At 36.2% G+C, this 16,818-nt stretch overlaps 2 long non-coding RNA genes across 2 annotated transcripts in view; both read right to left on the reverse strand.

Annotated features, from left to right (window-relative positions):
* The window catches only part of LOC149921294 (uncharacterized), a 49,935-nt gene extending 35,088 nt beyond the window's left edge, over nucleotides 1–14,847 (reverse strand). Inside the window, exon 1 of the long non-coding RNA XR_016477453.1 lies at nucleotides 14,729–14,847. This is a non-coding gene — a long non-coding RNA (uncharacterized LOC149921294). The remainder of the gene's footprint in view (nucleotides 1–14,728) is intronic.
* LOC149921296 (uncharacterized) lies at nucleotides 11,366–12,753 on the reverse strand. The gene is made up of 3 exons (XR_016477460.1): nucleotides 12,741–12,753; nucleotides 12,563–12,672; nucleotides 11,366–11,601 (listed from the first exon to the last, which is right to left on the reverse strand). It is a non-coding gene; the product is annotated as an uncharacterized LOC149921296 (long non-coding RNA).
* Nucleotides 14,848–16,818: the final 1,971 nt, after the last annotated feature.

Raw genomic sequence — 16,818 nt, forward strand, 5'->3', positions numbered from 1 at the left:
TTCAACAATTAAATAATCATTTGCGGCCAAAATAAAAAATACCCTCGGCATCTACGTGACAAGGTCTATCAGGCGCAACCAAAATTAATATAAAATTCAATGAAAATGGGAAATTTTTAAAATTAAAAACAATTAAGTTAAACAATTAAATAATCATTTGCGGCCAAAATAAAAATTACCCTCGACATCTACGTGACAAGGTCTATCAGGCGCAACCAAAATTAATATAAAATTCAATGAAAATGATAAATTTTTTAAATTAAAAAAATTAAGTTAAACAATTAAATAATCATTTGCGGCCAAAATAAAAATACCCTCGACATCTACGTGACAAGGTCTATCAGGCGCAAGCAAAATTAATATCAAATTTGATGAGGCCGCTGTACTACACTTCACCCAAATTTTCTACCCCCAGTTTATAGTCAGGAAAGTTCGCGTAAAACGCCTTAATCACTTTGTCATAGTTCATGAGGGGTATCGCCATCTTGACATTTTTTCGAGTATTTCGCAGAAATGTGACGCGATCGCTTTACAGCTAATGTGATGGGCCAATTGATTATGGCAGGGCAGGTTTGGGCATGCCTAGGTTAACGTAAATAATACACTTTTTAATTCGTCTAAAATAGACATTTTCATTCCTTCAAAAGCGTCTTTTCGGTCAGTTATTTCTTTATCGAGACTCGTACGGATAATCTTCAAACGATCCCAGGCTTCTTTATCCAGGGCAACCCCGTTGGCGGAGGAATACACAACGTCGTAATTTGAATTAGACCCGCGAATATAGCCGCGAATATCAATAATTCTTCCACGCTGACAGAAGAACCCTTCCAACTTGACATTATCCGACAACCAGCTATGAAAACGTATATTTCCTATAGTGTTATTGAAAAATCTTTCAATTTCTTGTTCATAGTTCCAGAGATTCTTCCACACTTTTACGCTAAAATTGACATATTTTCCATGTCCTTGACGGTTAATTAAAATTTCAGGCTCCGCGAGATTCGCCGATAAAAAAATGTCGAGTTGGTTGGAGAGAAAATGGGGGCGTGTCATTCTCAAACAAAAGCTCACGTCGAACTAATCGAATAGAAAACAGGGTGGCCCATTTTATTCGATACTATAAATCACCTTTCTGTCCCGGGTAATTAAAATTTCGTTATCAAATTCAAAGTACATTATACACACGACCTTAGTCGGTAGGGGGTCTTTCAATTGAACATCTAAACGTTGAGACCCCTGTCAAGGAATACTCGTATGATCAGCCGAGGCGTTCTGGTCCGCCGTCATATCGAAAGTGAAGACCCTGTACCCCGCCTTAAAATTCGCAAAATTTAGATAATTACCCCTATCTTCGGAAGCTATGCCCATTGACTCGAATAAAGCCTGATAAGGTAAACAGTAATTTGAATTTGCGAAATCCATTTGAAAGCCGTCAGGAGGGTATCTATCCGGTCCCACTGACAAAGATAAGTCGGTTCAAATTGCAAGCTATATTTGGTCAATGACCCGTTGAAAGCTTCTTCTTTGACAAAAACTACAACGGCCCTTTTTGGTATTCTTCCGAGTATTACGTTATCGCGATTTATGTTTTTCAGACCCTGAGCGATAGAAAAACTTTTCATAATCGTTTGCGTAATGGGATAAATCGCTGGTATTCCGCTTTCTAACATCCTAGCGTGGGCTAAACTTATCTGCGGAGCCACCTTGACTTTAGTAACGTATAAATACGCCTGTTCTAATATAAGCTTATAATCTTTTCCCTGCTCTAAAGCTATTATACAATTTAAACGAGGGCTTCTTACTAAGCCGAATCTTACGGGTAGTTGATTGGTCAAACGCTATATGTTCGCTAAGTTTAGGGGCCTGATTAAGGTTGCTGATAGGGCGGTAGGTGGTAGGATCGGATCGAGAACCCTTCTTGTGAATGACAGTTACGTTCGCCTATTTCCAAGAAGGGGGAAGCGCGCAGCGGGAAAAAGAGCGAGAAAAAAATAGGTATAGGGGGGAAGTTAAACACTAGATAGGGATTTAAGCAAAAATGGGTGAATCCCATCGGGCCCAGGGGATTTGGAAGTTTTAAGTTTACCCAAAAAGAAGACAATATCGGCGGGCTCACACGTGAAATTCCTAAGAGTTTCCATGGGGCTTACAGAACCATTGGGGATAGACACCGCGAGAGAAGGATTCAAAACTAAGGAAGAAGCATTAGACCGGACAGTGGAAGCAAAAAATCATTGAGGACCGAAGCCGCCTCGGATAACGAAGCAGTTACAGAACCATCAGGTTTTTTCAACTCACGAGGAGTGTACCCGAGGTGTAAATCACAAATTTTGATGAAACTCGGGGGGTATGTAGACCTTGGTGTTACATGAATTTTCACCAAAGGAAAAGTTACGCTCGGCTTCCGTTTTGCTATGGCAACCGAAAATGTTTTTGACAAATTAAAATGAAAAAATCTACATTGAAAAAAGCATGGGATTTTCTCGGTTTCACAGGGGGGTACCCTGTGAAAATTTTTGAAAACCAAAAAATTAAATAAAAATTTAAATTCCACTAAAATGCTAAATTTTAACCATTTTGGGTGAAATTCATCAAGTAGCCCCCCTGTGAACCCGAGAAAATCCCAGGCTTTTTTAAATGTAGATTTTTTCATTTTAAGTTGTCAAAAACATTTTCGGTTGCCATAGCAAAACGGAAGCCTAGCGTAATTTTCCCTTGAGGAAAATTCATGTAACCCTAAGGTCTACATACCCCCCAAGTTTCATCAAAATCGGTGATTTACACCTCGGGTACACTCCTCGTCAGTGATTGGGATCCTAGAAGTATGAAATTGGTTCACGTGAGTCCAGAAAAACTTGGGTTTCTCGCGTATTAGAGATGTTAAGCTAGACTCATATTTACGACGTAAATTACGAACGTGGGAGGTGTAAGCATTTCTAGCTGCACGATACTGATTGTGAAGAGAATCCAAAACACACGACGGGGCTAAACGTTTTTTAGCTTTAACGAACCGATCCCAGGCAACATTCTTAAATTATCTGCCACGAAGCGTACGTTGGTTCGGTTAGGGCTTAGAGGGAGGTTTACGTAACGGAACAAAACGGTCAACATCAAGATTTATGACACTAAGAAAAGCAGACCAGGAATCGGATAAGTCATCAGAGCCCAAAACAAGTGACCAATCGACGGAACCAAGGAAGGCGGAAAAAGACGCGTAGTCTCCTTTAAAAAAATTTGGCCGGGAACAAAAACACAATTAGACCCACACAATTGAACTTGAAAATTAACAACGCCATGGTCACTTTTGTCGAGGGCTGCAGATAACCTAACCACAGGGTCAAAGGCTAGGGACAGATCGGAGGTTAAAACTTAATCTAGAATATTGTCCTTACGGTAAGGACTGCCGTATCTTGTAGGGGAATTAACAATTTGAGTTATCACACAATCAAGAAATGTTTTTGTAAACCGACAGGCTTTCGGGGTAGATATTTCAGACGGCCACGATATACAAGGGTAATTAAAATCACCAACTAGTAATAAAGAAAGTTTATGACGGACGCAATAGCCATTAATGGTTGAAATAAAAGTGCATAAAAGTTCATGGTTATTATATTTAGGGTTATTAGACCGATATAAAACACCAATAATAGTAACTGTGGTACGAGGGCAATTGCGAGTTAGAGAAACAATTAAAATATCAAGGCCCTGTTCACTAGGGGTAAAGTGGTCTAGATTAATGTCCGAAAAAGATAAGATACTCGCGGTGAAAGAGTTCTCGACATAAACAGCAACACCACCATACGCGCTAGAACAGCGATCTTGACGGAAGATATTGTAACCGGAGATATTGTGTTCAGAGTCCAATTGTTCCGGCGTCCAGTGTGTTTCGGTTACCGTGGCGAAGGCCACCTTGTGAACTTGGAGAATGTGCGTGAGCTCTATGTGTTTGTATACAGAGGTTAACCCTTGATCATTTGTAACTAGAGCCGACGATGACGTAATAGAGGGGCCACTCGAGGATGTCCGAGAAATTGCTGGTGAACGTGGTAGAAGAGACTCTAAGCACCGGACATAAAGAGAGGTTTCAGGTCGAAACGGAGCGGCGAGCGCGTCTAGACGAGAAACGTTGGTTAGGAGTCGCGAGGTAGAGTTTGATTGATCGGGAAAGAAAATCAGAGCACTGTGGTTTAAAGTAGAGTAGGCGGAAGGTGAAAAAGTGATGGGCGATTGCGTGATTGGCGAATGCGTGACGGGTGAATGCGTTATTGGCGTATGGATGACGGACGAATGCGTGATGGGCCAATTACAGACAGGTTGAGAAGGTTGAGAACGGCGAAGTACCGCTACACGTTTTTTGGGCTGGTAGGTGCGGTTTTTCTAGATAGCGACGAAGAACGTTTCTGCGAAAGTTCACTTCGAGATAAAACTGTGCCATCACGTATAACTAAATTAGTTTCTCCTTCTGCCAAACGTCGACGAAGTTCCTCGACCGCTTTGAGGTGCTTGGATTGTTGGAGTTTCGTGCGGTCAATTGAGCATGAGAGTGGCAACTTTGGATCAGTCGCGCGAAGAGACCTCATTCCCGAAAGGAACTTGTGCTTGAGAGTGAGAGAGGGGAAAACCAACTTGACGAGACGCGGAGCAGAACGTTGTAAGTTTCCCAAACGTTCAACAAAAACGGTAGAAAGTTCGGAGCGTAAAAATCCAATATCCGATAGAAGGCCACGAACGTTAGAAACATCGTTGTTCGGCGAGAACTCCGGAAGGTTGCGTAGTATGGTGTTAAATTGGCGACGCTGAACTTCCTCCCTTTCCTTAAGCGACTCTTCTATGCGAGCATCCAAAACCGTGGGGTCCAGGGAGGGAGCCGAATAAGTCTGCTCAAGTCTGCGTAGACTCGAAGTTAGTGAAGCGACAGATTCGTCCGTACTTTTTATATCAGATTGAATTACTGAACAATGCGAATGAATTGACGAAAATTCAGTTTGCAGATCGAGTTTCAAAACTTGAAGATTGTTTTGGATGTCCAGAATATCCTGGCCTTGGGTAGCGACATCAGTATATAGCATATCAATCATGTCCTGGTGGTCCGAAAGTCTCACATGGTCTTCACCACTTCGAGAAATCAACGAATCGACCTTCCCTTCACGTATAGATAGGCGAGCCTCCATAAGTTCACAACGGGCAGTATGAGGGCAGATAACGTTAACCCGGTCAGTAGAACTAGGAGGCACCAAAGAAATATCATCAGACACGTTCAGCGCGTCCCCAGAGGATGGCACAAGGGTACAGCTGTCGCCACTCGCCGATAAATTGATCAGATTGGAATTTGAAACCTCCAGAAGTCCAGAAGAGGCACCAGTAGGCGGCCTTAATTCATGACTTTCATCGGCCGATGCGGGAAGGTTCGGTTGTGAGTTCTTTATTCTACCTCGACGAAGAATGGAGCTTGAAGAAGATTCCAGAGCGGCTTTCCGCGAACGAAGGTTCGGTAAACTTCTGGATTTTGGCTTATTTATTTCAATTACTTATTTAGTTTCTTTTGTGTTTAAAACATTTAAACTAAAAAAGTTAATAAAAATACTTGGTACGTCTTAAATCAGTTAATTAACATTTATTTTGGAGTTTTATTGGTTTATTTACCTCGGGTAAAAGGTAATTTGACTTAAAAAACCTTGGCGGGAATTTTTCTAATTGGAACCATTCTCCTATTCCTAATGCTTCTCGAGATAAATTTTGAATGACCTTGAAGTAATGTTTCAAGGTCATCATAAGTTACCTTTTCAATATTAATATAATTCTTAATTTTCCTGTAATTTAATATTAACTAAATACCTAATTTTCATGTTATTTAATATTAATATAATTCTTAATTTTCATGTAATTTAATATTAATATAATTCTTAATTTTCATGTAATTTAATATTAATATAATTCTTAATTTTCATGAAATTTAATATTAATATAATTCTTAATTTTCATGTAATTTAATTTTAATATAATTCTTAATTTGCATGTAATTTATTTATCAAATGGTCCTATCTCCACCTCCGACTTCGGTCAGGTTTGGGCTGGATTCTGAGCTTCGGCTCAGGCTAACTGAGAGGGTCCGTGCAAACTGGCTGCCTCGGCGGATTGGGTAGCCTGCTGTGGGGCGGCGGGCCTCCGTATGAGGGCGCGGTGGTCCTGTTTCCCGGCCTTTTGGGCTCACACCGCTATCTCCGGGGACAGCTGTGCCGGGTTACTTGGTCAGCTGTGTGCCCGTCGTTCCCCTTTAGGAGCTCTCTCCAAAGGGTTTGACTCCTTGCCTACGTAGGTAGGGTGTCGGCTGGAGTTGCTATAGCATCCACTCTTAATCCCATTGCTGTGGGCGAAGTGGGGATTGGTCCACCCATTGCTGCACCTTCTGCTGGGTTGAGTGGCTTGCGTCGAAGGTGCGACCATCAGTAGTAGGGTACTGCTACTGGCGAATGTCCTTTACAAAGTTATAACGTTAGGTACTAAGCGAGGTACTATAATTTATTCTACATCATTTTAAATATTTATAAATTATATTAATCTTATATTTAATTAAATATTTATAAATTATATTAATCTTATATTTAACTAGATATTTATAAATTATATTAATCTTATATTTAACTAGATATTTATAAATTATATTAATCTTATATTTAACTAGATATTTATGAATTATATTAATATTATATTTAATTAAATATTTTAGTGTTTTAAAGTAAAATTTGATCGTGGTCAGGAATTGAACTCGGGTCGCATCGTTACAATGCAGATAGTTCACCGCCGAGCCATTGACTTCCTTTGGGAAAATAAAAAAGTAAAGGAACCATTATAGTAAGGCGGGTTTTTTTACTAAACGGATGAATACAATATCTATATATATTGTTTGTTGAAATTTGTTTTTTAATTTTTGTGAACTTATTAAAGTCTAAATATTATACGTATGAAAATTTAAAGGTCAAATCTTGTTTTAGCGCAGTCAGCAGATAAGATAAAGGGTATAATCCGTTAGGTTTTTTGTAATTGATTTCGTTTTTTTCAGTCTTTTTTATCTAGTGTATTTAAACTCGGTCGTCATTACTTCGTAATTTATTTTAAACGTTTTCTCGACTGATTAAGATGTTTAATGTAATTCATCAATTTGGTTCGTTTGTGTTTATTTCTAAACGGCCCTAACTATTCCGTCTACGGTCATTTATTGATATATCAGCTGTCGTTTAGTCAAGTGGCTTTCTGTGCTTTGTGAATGGTAAGTTTTTCGCTTCTTGTTCATTCATTTTTACCTCTCCGAGGGGACAAAGTCCCCTAGGAGGGGTTATACAACGACCGTGTCTGTCTGTGGGTGGGTCTGTGGGTGGGTCTGTGTGTGGGTCTGTGGGTCAGGACTGCGAACGCGTTCGCATTTTCGGTGCAAAGTGTAATCACTGCGTACGCAGTTTCTCGAAGGGTTGGCAAAACCACCGTGTGACGGTGAGCGTTAACGGAAGCATTTGCGGTTTGGTTTGGATGGTGTTTTTTCGCTCACCGTCGTGACGGTTTGGTGTTTTACGTTTTTGTAATGTTTATGCGTAGGTTGTGAGTGTTGAATTTGTTGTGTTTGTGTTCTGATGGTTGTGCATGTTGAGTCTGTTGTGTTTATATGGGCGTTTTCTCTCCAACTTCTTCTTAATGACTTTGGGACGGACCGAGTGCTGAGTGTAATGCTACCTCTCAACGTCCAATGGCAGGGTTTCCACCAGTTGTACACGGTATTCGTCTTAGTATCAATTTGCGATCGCATCGGGCGGGATTTGAACCCGAGACCTCCTGATTGACAGGCGGACGTTCTACCACAGAACCACCGACACTTGTTACGCCTTATTGAAAATTAGACCTTCAGCTTTATCGGAAGCGTATTTAATAGAGTACGAAATTTTGGTTTAATTGAAATAGAATCGAAATTGAAATTATTGCATCGAAGAAATTCTAATTTAGCGTTTCTCTATTGATTAAAAACAAATGCGCCACCCAGGTTTCGAACCCAGACCATTCGGCTTGGCAGTCGAGCGCTCTACCACAGAACGACCGATAGCTGCTTAGATTCACTGAAATTAAGACAGGCATCGTAAGCATAATAGGTAATAAAGTCTTTTTTTATTAATGAATTTATGAAGGCCTAATCTGGTATTTTTTAAAGGTTAAATCTTGTTTTAGCGCAGTCAGCCGAGATTAGAGGGTTAAAGGGTAGACCCTGTGGGTGGTCCACTTTCTTAACGACCTATATATAGTTCTGTTAATTCAAAGGAGATAATTTAACGTTAATTGCTTTAAAAGCTGGCGGTTAGTCAAGTGGCTCTCTGTGCTTTGTTGATGGTAAGGTTTTTGCTTCTTGTAAATACATTTGGTGTGGATATTTGGATATCTACGATTTCTAACGCAGTCAATGATTTCTTGGGTGTGCGAGTCATTATATGATATTGGAAATTGGACGGCATTGGTCTTTTTCATGTGGTATGCGTCACAACGTCAACAGGAAGTGAACGAGTCGTCCACTACCAGATATCTACGGTATCTTCATCAAGGGCGAGTGTTGAAATAAAATGAGCGTTAAAGATGCGGCAAGTATTTCGTAAGCGAGTAATTCCAAAAAGCCTCTGTAGATATTTCATTAAAATTTGCTTCGTATTATATTTAACTGATAAACTTGTTCTGTAAAAGGGTTTAATTCAATTGTGCATTGTTATAGTACGTCTAACTTACTGTTGTAACTACTTAACTTATGATATTCTGAATAAATTAAAATTGGTCGTTTCGTCTCAATTATTTTAATTATAATTAAAATTTTATACCGGGCGGGATAGAAATGGGTTAATATTTTTAACAAATAACTCTAAATTGCGGAGATATATCTTTAAGGGTTATCTCGAGAAATTAATACCACTAGGGACAATTCTTCCGAGGAGAGGTATATTTTGGCTTGCCAACTTGTTTATTGGTGTGGATATTTATATTAATATAATTCTTAATTTTCAAGTAATTAAATATTAATATAATTCTTAATTTTCATGTAATTTATTATTTATATAATTCTTAATTTTCATGTATTTTAATATTAATATAATTCTTAATTTTTATGTAATTTAATATTTATTTAATTTTAAAATAACGCTTTTAATTTTTCCCCAGCCCCACTAGAAAGAGGGCTCCATATTCCTAGAACAGATAGCGGCGAAGAGAACGGAAAAGCCCTATACATATCCTCTCACTAACCCTGGGAGTCAGTTTGTAGACATCCTTTGGCATTCGTGTCAAATAAAACGAAATTTATGAAATTTGTCACTTAATCGGAGTATAATTCTGGCGCTATCTATGATGCGCGGATCTAAAAATGAGGTGTTCGGAGGAAGCTCCTCTCTGATATATAGATAGATCTAAGAGAATGGAAATTTAATTTCCCGAAACACCCAGATCTTGTAGAGAGCCACTGAAACCATATAGGCTTCGAGGAAATTTGTTTCCGCTTTATGAATTATTCTCGTCAGTAATGAGAAAGTTTTTTCTTTGCTAATATTTCGAATGAAATTGGATTATAATGAATACGCCGTACTTCCAAATCTAACTGCCAGGAATCCATACCTCTACTTGGAATGCTTATCGCGGCAGCATTGCGTCTCGATGTGGCTGGCGGTTATTTTTTGATGTGACAATGTTAACTTAACAAACAACTACGTGAGAGGGGAGCGCGCACAGAGGGGACTTTTTATCTCGTAGGCGGGGCCAAAGCCGTCAGAGTTATCTTACCGTACGCGATACGGCAAGATAAGCATTCCGAGTATAGTTATGGATTCCTGCAACTGCCAAAAGAAACTCATTCGTGAATTAACTTTTCGAAAATGTTTTAATAAAAACATCTGGCAGTCTGAGTGACTGAGAATGCTATTATTTCGGTAATCATCTTTTACGAATACTGTCAATGGTTCAAATGTTTTAAAATACTGCTTTCGTGCAGAGTTAATATACAGAGTGTCTTCATTTGTTCGGCCAAGGCATTTTTCTCAAAAACTATATCATCTAGAAATGTGAAATTTTCGGTATGTATTATCTCTGTGGAGATCGTTCTTATTTGGGATTTTCAGAAAAATCGTTAAATATTTCACGGTTTTAGAATTTGTAGTTTTTGAACACTAGGTGGTAGACGAAAAACGTCAATGAGTAAGTTGTAGAGCATACTCGAAAACCTATAATGGAGTTAAAATGGTCAAAATCGTATATTTTATCACTGAAATAATAGGTCATGAAAAATAACAAGTTGGTACTACCCAAATGTTTTTACGCCTCATGTTATTGTAATGATTGTCTGTAAAAAATGAACATGTTTTGAGCCAAATCATTGTTTAACTTTTACAAATTAAGTGTTAGAACAAGTGCAAAAATTATAATAAGGAATTACAGAAAGTTTGTTACATTAAGACCTATTATACAATGGGTTGGTTTTTCTCTATAAAATAGTTTCTTGCACGTATATTTTACATTTCGTGAGCGTTCTAAAAATTTTAAATTTTGTATTTTTAATTTCTCGTTTTGTTGCTTTGATAATTGAAAAAGTGTTGGGTCTAAAGTTGGTTTTTTGTTCTATTGTTATTGGAGATTTGTTTAATGCAATAACATTTGTAATATTGAAAATTAAAATAAAAAATAAGCTACTGGTTGGGATAGCACCGGGATAACAATTTTTGGAGGACGCTTTTGATGGTGAAATATCATTGAGTACCGTGTCGAGTACTTAATACAACCCAGGGCAAATTATTATTATTATTATTATTATTATTATTATTATTATTATTATTATTATTATTATTATTATTATTATTATTTTACTTTTTTTTTTAATTTTAATTTTTATTATATTTTCTTTCTATTTTAATTTTAATTTTATTATATTTTATTTCTATTTTAATTTTAATAAAATTTTTAAAACGCACGCTTAATTCTTTTACCAACTCGAGACTTAATATAAATGTTTTCAGACGTCTTTATTGATACAACACCATAAAAATTGGTAGAATAAATTCTGGACAAAATTTTCAGATTGCTACACAACCCTCATCTTTGCGTAAACATTCTTGTATCAACTTTGCCCGATTATAAAGCATCGTGAAGGGTTATCAAAAAATGTAATGTTTATTTAGACAATTTTTATGTATTATATGGCTTAAGATATTTCTGGCTCTAGTTATAAACTGTTGTTGAATTTGCATTGAGCTTATATTTCCTTTAAAATAAATTGGAAATTTCACATATATATTTTAAATTAAGTGCAGATTTAATGATTACAAAAAGAAAGCTATCACATTCTATTATAACGTAACTTTAATTATAATATACTTTCTTCATACATTCAAACGCAGAATTTTTTTCCATTGAAGCTAATGCATTTACTAGCTCGTCCTTTTTTATTTTTAAATGTTTTGCAGTCATCGTTTGTTGTGCAGCTGCAAACGCAAGCAGATTCATTAAATACCCCAACATAAACTTTAAAGCAAAATCCATTTTGTTTCCTCGCACATTTCAAGTCGTTGCAAATTGTTTCTTTGCCCCTACATTCTGAAAATATTCAATTTCTTTTTATTCTTTTTACGCGATTTTTTATAATTCGCGAGATTCCGGGTAGCATTTGATTGCTCAAATCCTTCTCTCACGTCATTGATCTCGAGCCCGATCACTCTTGGTTTGCGGTCGAAACGGACGATACTAAACGTTTGTACTTGATCACTCTTAATTGGTCTATTTCATACTTTTATGTTAAATTGGATTAAATAGGATTTTGAAAAATAATGTTTCTTTAAAATACCCTTATGATAACCAAAAAATTGTTGTGAACTGTGCTACGGACAAGCTAAGTTCATTGTTAAGCTTGTTTTCCACTAGCGCGTCATAATGTTATTTTCTTTACGCGCGTAAAAATGTTTGAACGTTTCAAAGCTGAGAAATGCGTCGTTGCGCGCGCCAGTGGAAAACAAGCATAAGAATTAATTTGATCGCTTTTCAAACTGCAATAAAATGAAGAGCTTACGATGATACGGAGCCCCTAATTTGCGACTTTTATCGATGGAGTTTTACTGATAGCGAAAATTGAAGAGAGTTGTATCCTTTTTTACAAAGCGCTTCAATTTAGGAGCAAGGTTTTTATACAAACCTCTAAGACTGAGGGGTGCTGTTTGGTTTTTTATAGTAAAAGCAAAACGAAGGGTATATGAATTTCTAATACCTCCCTTTAGAAATAAGTACATTCATGGAGCCACTTAATGAGCGTAAAATGAGATGAGCACCGATTTCTTTCTTTTTATTTGCAACTACTCAAAAGAGACAAAGGAATGTTCTCATTGACATTTGCTCCCTTTAAATTGGTATGTTTCAACCGATTTATTCCATTAATAAAAAAATCCCGAAATTACGAAATAGCGGTAATTACATAAGATTGTAGCAGATGGCGCCAGCCTAAAATTCTGTAAAAATCCAAAAAATCGACAAATTTCCGTAAACACTAGTTTAATTCCCTTCTTACCTGCTCGCATTTCGACTGCTCCAATTCCAAGGACAGCGCAGAGCGTCAACGCCAAGAAAACAGCCAATAGTTTCGAGCTCATTATGTCGTACAGTTCATCGGAATGTAACCTTAATAATCAAAAACGTTTTATTAGAAAATATATAAATACAAGAATTTCTTCAAGTTGTCATTTTACTCTGAAATGCTGAGCTCTTTGTATTTTGAAGCGGCGTCATTAGATTAAAGTAAATAAAATTAAAAAAAAAACAATTAAGAACCTTCTTATAATATGTTCAAACACTCTTACATGTTAATTATCTTTAGTTTCCTTAAAACATTTACGAGCCCCTGTTTGTTTATTACTTCATTTATGAGCAGCCATTTTTATTACTTTCAAATTGATTTTTTTAATGAAAGGGTTTTAAGAGCGCTAATATTTTGAATTTCATACTTCTGAACGTACAAATAATGTATAAAGAAAATAAGTAGCCAGTAATTATTATGACTCGACAAATTTGAGGTGTTGGAGTATGATTGTAACTTACGCAACCTCACCCTTACAATTTTAATTAATTTTTGTAAGTCAGCTTCATAAATACTTTGGTGAGCTGCCTCAAACTAGTTTAATTTAATTTAATTGGAGATTTTCGGTCAAGAATGGCAGATGGCGCCATAAAGATACGGCAGCTACCACTCACGCAGTTACATTTAATACTTATAAAACGTTTTCCTCGAAATTGGGAAAATTGAAGCTTGAATTTGGTGATTTTAGTGCTTCCAACGGCCATTTGGAAATTTCACCTTAATCATAATTTCAAATAAAACACCGGATGCGGTTAGCTGAACAGCTTTATAACGAATACGTTTTATATATGTGTATATATAAAATCTTGTGAAGGTCAAATATAAACCCCTCACGTCCTTGGTCACGTTGTGTCCTTACAAATAAATGAGAAAATTAATACGAATCAAAAGCTATTGGTTCAAATTCGGCTTAATTATTCCACTTAATTAGCTTAACCACGTAATGAATTAAATATTTTGCCATGTCTTAGGAATATTTCACTTTTTATAATCAATTTCAAATCCATTAAGAGTTAATAATATTGTTTAAGTTAAATACGTGACAGGTGCAAACTAAGAAATACCTTAATATATCAAAAATTCCTAGCAAAAGCATTATTTTTACTAAAACATAGTTCAATAAAATATTATTTTTCTAAAATATGTCATATAATTCCTTTAAACCGGGAACTATCAAAATTTCTTCGACTTTTGAATTTTGCCAATAATCAATACAACAACGGCAGTTGAAGGCTTCAGGCAATGGATTGGAAAAGAGGATATTTTCGAAAGAATCAAACAAATTATCGTAGCTTCCTTAAAATTGATCAGTTTTTTAGATCGGACAAGTTGCGTTCTCGTACTGTTTTGTATGAAAATGATTATTTACCGACTCTTGTAGCACGTGTTGCAAATTTAAAAGAAGGATCTATAATTCTATATACTGATTGTAGTTCCTTATTCCATTCTTCAAATTTGCTTAGGGTTTAGCTTTTTTATCCCTTTTTATAATGAACTAATCTAGTAATCGCTAATTTTATCATCCTTTGATTAGAGTCCATAGGTGCCTAATTTTAACGTTACACTTCGTAAATAAAAACAAGCTTCACTGATTTTAAAGAAAATAATTTCACGACGTCTAAATACTCCTGTCGTTCAAACGCCAAGAGCGTCCTGCCTAACATCTCTAAAAGCTCAGTTTCTCGGGGTGGTCTTGGTTCGTATGACAATGGGGATTGAAAAGGGAGAAAAAAGATGTGATCAACAACATTGCACTTTTGTTAGTGGAGTTCATACAACATTAACTTTAAGCAAATGACCACAAATAATATTGATCTCGATCTTGCTTTGTTTTAATCCATTCCGTAAATTGTATAAAATTTCAAATAGATCTCCTTAATCAATGAACACCACTGCGCGTCTAAAAAAAGTGTCGCGGAAAAATCAGATAACCTGTTATGGTAACATCAAGTGCAATTCTTTGATTATGAAATATGGTATTGTATTAAATTACTTAAATACTGTTATTTATTTGTAAAATAAATCTAAAACGGAACCCTTAAAGGATTGTTTGGTTATCTTACCAAAAACGTTAAATAAAATAATTAGGCAAATTCTTACGAGAACGAAAATTGAAGGAAGCAAACTCCGGCAATTTCCAAACAAGTATTGTTCTCTTCCGTGTTCTACGTGCCTTTTTATGGCAAAGCCGTGAATCGTGTAATCGACATGCAAAGTTTCATTTACCTTGGAGAGATGCTTCACGTTCGAGTTTAGTGATCTTTACTGTCGTTGACTTTACGTAGAATGAAATTGAGACTGGGAGTTCACGTCACTGTTCGCGCAAACAGCTTAATTCGGGGAAACGCCTGGACTACTCTTACTACGAAAGTACCTCTTTCCCCTACAACCTGACAATCTTGACAAAGATGCGGTTTATACAGGCTACAGGCGCAATTACTTCTAAGTAACGAATACTTGATACCGATGGCTTACGCGCCTACAAATTAAAATTTACGCCAAAGTTATGACTTTAATACAATTTAAAAATGCGTTGTCATAAATTAAAATTCAAAACCTGTTGTTCATGAATTATATATTCGTAGACGCTTTCGTGTTGAAACTCTTAGTTCAAAAGTTCCGAAAATTAGCAGCAGATACTCAATAATAGAAATTATTGGGTAAAATTCCTTGTAATTAAAATAAAAATATTAAAGACAGTATTGTTATTTGAATTTTCATCGTATTCTTTTAAATTTGTTTTTGAAATAAATATTTCTGTATAAAACAAATTGAAAGGTGTCCGTGTACTAAATTAAACAATGATCAAAAATTAATTTGTATAAACAATGATTTAATTCAACACTTACTATAAATAAAAGTAAAATATTAACTATAACCATTATATTTCCTATTATCCCAACGTTAAGTTATTTATTGATAATATCTCTCGACAATGGCCAAATAAATCCCGACATCCTAAGTAAGGACTGTTAGCTCTGCCATAACCGTTATTTTTTTCGACTATTTCCTGGTTTCAAAGCGTCCAATTTTTGCCATCACCCCGCTACAGAGATATTTTGAAGTGACGTTGTTCAGTGTCATACTTAAGGTTATTATGTTTCTTATGATACAACGGTAATTTACATATCCCATTTAATTAAATTTGGCTAAGATAACATAGAGTTCAAAGAAAAACTTTAAAAATTGCGATAAACAACTTTCCAATTAAAAGCAGAATCGTGTTAAAATATATTTCCGGCCGTTAGAATTTAAATTTGAAAACCGTTTGGTAACCACAAAGCGTTTTTGTTATTTAAACACGGCAACCTTGAAACTGTGTAAATTTCAGAAATCCTGACTCTTAGCGGCGCTGATCGGGGGGGGGGCAGTTATTTATTTACTTCCGATGAGTGTACCCGAGGTGTTAATCACCGATTTTGTGATGAAACTCGGGGAGTATGTAAACCTTGGGGTAACATGAGTTTAATTTATTCAGAACAATATAAATTAAGTAGTTACAACAGTGAGTTAGACGTACTAAAACATTGAACAATTGAATTTATCCCTATTTACAGAACAAGTTTATCAGTTAAATATAATACGAAGCAGAATTTAATGAAAGAAATATCTACAGAGGGTATTTGTATTTTTCTCGCTTACGAAATACTTGCCGCATCTTTAACGTTCATTATATTTAACACTCTCCCTTGATGAAAATATTGTAGAATAGCTATATTCGACATCTGGTATATAGTGGACAACTCGTAGATTTCCTATTGACGTTGTGACACATACCGCATGAAAAAGACCAATACCGTCCAATTTCCAATATCATATAATGACTCGAACACCCAGGAAATCATGACAGCAGCTGTCGTTTAGTCAAGTGGCTTTCTGTGCTTTGTGATGGGGAAAAGGTGAATCAATTGGCCTCCTAAAGAGGGATTTTGTAAAGGAAATTTCCTAGTAGAGAGGCCATTGATGGGGAAAAGGTGAATCAATTGGCCTCCCAAATAGGGATTTTGTAAAGGAAATTTCCTAGTAGAGAGGCCATTGATGGGGAAAAGGTGAATCAATTGGCCTCCCAAATAGGGATTTTGTAAAGGAAATTTCCTAGTAGAGAGGCCATTGATGTGGAAATGGTGATTCAATTGGCCTCCCAATTTAAGAAGACAGGTCTGAGTTAGATCCGCCATACTTGATAAAAA

Source organism: Leiobunum rupestre, chromosome 11, assembly GCF_980474605.1.
Source record: "Leiobunum rupestre chromosome 11, qqLeiRupe1.1.hap1, whole genome shotgun sequence".
Taxonomy (NCBI): domain Eukaryota; kingdom Metazoa; phylum Arthropoda; class Arachnida; order Opiliones; family Sclerosomatidae; genus Leiobunum; species Leiobunum rupestre.